Raw genomic sequence first — 4,538 nt, 5'->3', positions numbered from 1 at the left:
TATTGGCAAGTTAACATGTCATTGAATTTCTCATTGCTTAGCGTCATGTAGGTGTCCAACAATTTGGCTTGCTTCTCTATGACACCTTCCAAGAAACTCCTAGAGGAAAATGATTGATCATATAAATTATCACTTTGCTCTTGGGTATTCGGAACAAATCCAAGTGGGACATCTCTTTGACCATTCGATTGTAAATTTCCCTTACTTTTATTTTTCCAATTACCTCTACATTGATTTGGGCCGCTATCGTTATTACGGTTACCATAACCTTGGTTATAGTCCCCATATCCTTGGCCATGACTTTGACCATTATAACTATTGTTGTTATAGCTACCACAATTCCCTTGGATTCCATGGCTTCTATAACCGTCATTTTCGTTATAATTGTCATAGTTCATTTGGTTGTAATAATTCCTATTTCTAACATTCCTTTGAGCATCAAATCTAGGTCCAACACTAAGTTCACATGTTCATTCTCACTCCCAACATATTCATTACAAGGAACATTAGGGCAAAAAGAAGCATCATGGTCATTCATTCCACACAAATCACAAAACAAACATTCTCTAATCATGCAACAAGAAGAAGGTTGAGAGTTAGAGGAAGGAGTACCTCTCCCCTTAATTTGGGAGGGAAGAATTGGTGCTTGTGAGGTCGTAATCTCGAGTTTATACTTGATAGAAACTACCTCCTTTCCTAAATCCGAAATTTAAGTTGACAAATTGTTGATAGCATTGAGTTGTTCCATTGAGCATCCCATTGTACTACTCTTGTTTATCGACTCCTTCTCACCATCTTGCCATTCCATGTAGTTTTTAACTACATCCTCAATGATACCTACAACTTCTTCCTCGGTCTTATTCATGATTGGGCCTCCGGCTCCAGCATCTAGACTGCTCTCCCTTGATGACTCAAATAGCAATAAAAAATTTGAATGATTAAGTAAGTGGGGATCCCATGGTGAGGACACTCACATTGGTACTCTTTGTATCTCTCCCATGCTTCATAAAGACTTTCACTAGACTTTTGCCTGAAACCTTGAATCAAAGCTCTTGTCTCCGCCGTTTTCTTTTAAGGGAAGAAACGGGAAAGGAATTCCTTGGTGACTTCATCCCAAGTTCTCAAAGAATTATGCTTCACTTCCTTATCTAGCCACTCTTGATCTCTTCCAATTACAGAAAAAGGAAATAGCTTAAGCCTTATGAATTCTTGAGTTACCCCGCTCACCTTAATTTTGTTGCAATATTTCTCGAATTCCTTAAGATGATTTAGGGGACTCTCATTAACTCCTCCACTATATTGCCTCCTTGCAATCAAAGTTATCATTGCCGGCTTGATTTCAAAATACTATCTGGGATTAATAATGGAGCAATTCCTCTCTCATACTTGTATGCACCTAGAGTACCCAACTCCTTCAATGTAGCCCTTTAAGCTTCTCCCATGTTCACTTGCACACAGAATCTCAAACAAAATTATTAGTAGCACGGCTACAAATGTAGCCTAAAGAAGAAAATCTTTTTGTATTTTTTCAAATAAGGTGAAATAGACTCAAGAACAATAGCAATCATCTACGCCATTCCCCGGCAACGGCACCATTTTTTTATCTAGGGCGAGACTAGGTCGTCGAAAACTAATCTACCCTTGGTCAAAACACAATTTGTAATCTCTCAACACACCCCTTATACCAAGCATAGAGTAAGTCGAGGGTCGAACCACTAGGAATGGGAAGTAAATGCAAAAGTTAAAGCTAAGCTATTTTGAAGCAAATGAGGTGAGGTGTGTCTATTCTACCAATCAAGCAATCGAAATGAAGATCAAACTTATCAAGTACTAGGGTATGGATCCACATAAACTCATAATTAATTCAAATAATTGGGATTGGAGATGACTAAGTCAAGTGTTGCGAGGGAAAATCGATTAAGCAATCAAGAGAATATGGTAGGCTAATCCCTAGAGGTCAAACTAGTGCCAACTACGAGAGACTCTAGCTAGGAAACTTGCAAACCTACTCAATCGAAAAATGCAAGTCACAAATCAATTTTCCATATCAATGTGAACCTACAATGCAATCTAGTATGGGAAACTTAGGTTGATCACTCCTAAATTGAACACACACATGCACTTAATCGATCAACCAATTTAATCACAACATCAACTCCATCAATTTCCCCCAATTAGCACAAATCAATTACTCATTTATGCTTCACCATTTCCCTAGCAAGAAAACTACTCACTAATCATGGAAATCATTATCAAAACTAAACTAAGCAACAAATTCATCATCGTCATATTAATAAAAAATATATTGTTGAGTGGCATTTATACCACGATTAAGGTTCATTTTGATGGTCATTTTCCCACATTTGCGGCTTGTTTGCATCCTTTTCTTTGCACTTAGTTCCCTTTCCCTTTATGCATCTTCTTTCCTAGATTTTGCCTTTTTTCCTACTCTTTACTTTGATTTCCGTGCTTATGGTTTGTAGGAACCATCAGCGTTTTCAAGAGAAGGAAGCTAAGCTCAAGGAAAGCTGAACGAAGCAAGATTCAGAAGAGGTTCGGCCGAACCTCCTGAAGATGTGGCCGAACCAGGGTGTGGCTGAACCTGCTCAGTGGTCCGGCCGAACGTCTAGGTAGAGTCAAAAAGCAATTTGGCAATTTTGCAGGAGTGGTCGAACCTCAGAAGTTCGACCAGACCAGGATCAGGGAGGTTTGACCGAACCTACCCATGGTTCGGCCGAACCTACCCTGTAGTCCGGCCGAACCTTCCCAGTGTTCGGTCAGACCACTCCTCTATTTCAGCTGGCTCTGTACGGACTATATAAGTCCCATTTTAGAACGTTTTGATGGAATTAGATTAACTTAGTTTTAATTTTCTGCACATTTTTAGCTTAATCTAGAGGGAGAAACACTATTAGTCTTCATTTTGGTAGAGAGAGAAAGTGTGGATTTCTTCATTGATGAACTTGGATTTTGAAGGAGTTTGTTAAATCCTTTGTAGACCTTCATCTTCAATTAATGAGTACTCTTTCTCTTTACCTTTGTTTTTTATTTTGTTTATTAACTTTGATTTTCCTTCTTTGCTTAGTAATCATGTTGATGCTTATTGATTTGATGATTGATATTGTTCTCAACATTATTTGTGAGTAGTCTCTTAGCCAAGGGTGTGGGGATGGTGTAGTTGCTAATTGTTCATGCTTTTAATATTGAGATTAAGTTAATTGTGATTAAAATCTTTGCATGCTTGATATTCTTTGATCTTCTTGCAAGTGCACATTGTTAGTTGATTAAAGGTGAATCTTTGCTAACAAGGAACGGAAGTTGACTTAGTTAAGGTTCATTATTATCGATTTTTCTTTTATTGCACATCCTAATATATGGTTCTAGTGTGGAAACATGGAGGCTATGTTAGGAGAAACCGATTAACCCTAAAAGGCGGTTAGATTGAACCTTATATCGATATTCATGCATGTTTAGTTCACTATTGATTTGCTTTTATGTTATTGCATGATCAAGCGGCATCTACATCTACCCATCTTCCTTGGTGTTTAGTTATATTGATTTTAACTCGTTTTATCTTTAGTTTAATCTCTTAGTCATTCCTATCTTTGTCCCGAGATAGCTTAAAGTCTAGTGATGAATGCGGTGTTTATGTGCTTGTCCCTGTGTTTCAACCCCTCTTCTTGCCATATACTTGTATTAGGATAAGTCGAGTGTTAAAAATTGTATTTGATTTAGGTGCAGTTGTCTAACGACGCAATTATTCCTCTATCAAATTGGCGCCGTTGCCGGGGAGACGGCTTCCATTGCTATTTTATTGCTTGTTTGAGACTATCTCATCTTTTATTTGTTATTGTTTGCTACTTTTGTTACTTGTCAGTGCTTACGTTCTTCTTAGCTTTGTTGTATGAACAGAGGACGAACCCGCTCAAGATCTTTGATTCTAATCGATCCAGAGATAGAGAGGTCTTTGTCCTTACTTCGAAGAGGAGCAAGAGCAAGGAGTAGAAATTCTCACACCCCTACGAGAGAAGTAAGAGAATTAGAAGATACTCCAGACTCTTCACCCTCAAGTGAAGAATTAGATAGCCCTAACTCATCATCGAGTCCGAAAATCAACCCTTTCTCAACCTATAAGTTCAAGAGTGAAGAAGGTCCTAAAATGGGAGAGAATACGCCTTTGAGTCGTCTTGGGGCTCCCGAAGCCTTTAGAGCACAAAGTGGGATCCTAACTCCTACTACTCAAGCCAACAATTTCGAGATCAAGCCTAATTTGATTGCTTTGATTGAGAGGAAACAATTCTCGGGTGGAAAGTTTGAGAGTCCTCATGAGCACTTAAAAGAGTTTGCGAAATATTGTGACACAATAAAGGCCTATGGAGTGACTCAAGAATATATTCGCCTCAAGATGTTTCCATTTTCACTAATTGGGAGAGGTCTAGAATGGCTAGAGAAGGAGGTGTCCCCTTATTCATTCACAACATGGGACCAAGTGACTACGGCTTTCTTGAGGAGGTTTTATAACCATAGGAAGACCGCCG

General features: G+C 38.6%; 1 non-coding gene across 1 annotated transcript; it reads left to right on the top strand.

Annotated features, from left to right (window-relative positions):
• Positions 1–952: 952 nt before the first annotated feature.
• LOC145633308 (small nucleolar RNA R71) lies at positions 953–1,058 on the top strand. The gene has a single exon (XR_014112642.1). It is a non-coding gene; the product is annotated as a small nucleolar RNA R71 (small nucleolar RNA).
• The last annotated feature ends 3,480 nt before the right edge of the window (positions 1,059–4,538 follow it).

Source organism: Chenopodium album, chromosome 5, assembly GCF_948465745.1.
Source record: "Chenopodium album chromosome 5, dcCheAlbu1.1, whole genome shotgun sequence".
Lineage (NCBI taxonomy): Eukaryota > Viridiplantae > Streptophyta > Magnoliopsida > Caryophyllales > Amaranthaceae > Chenopodium > Chenopodium album.
This window is presented reverse-complemented; position numbering and strand designations above follow the sequence as displayed.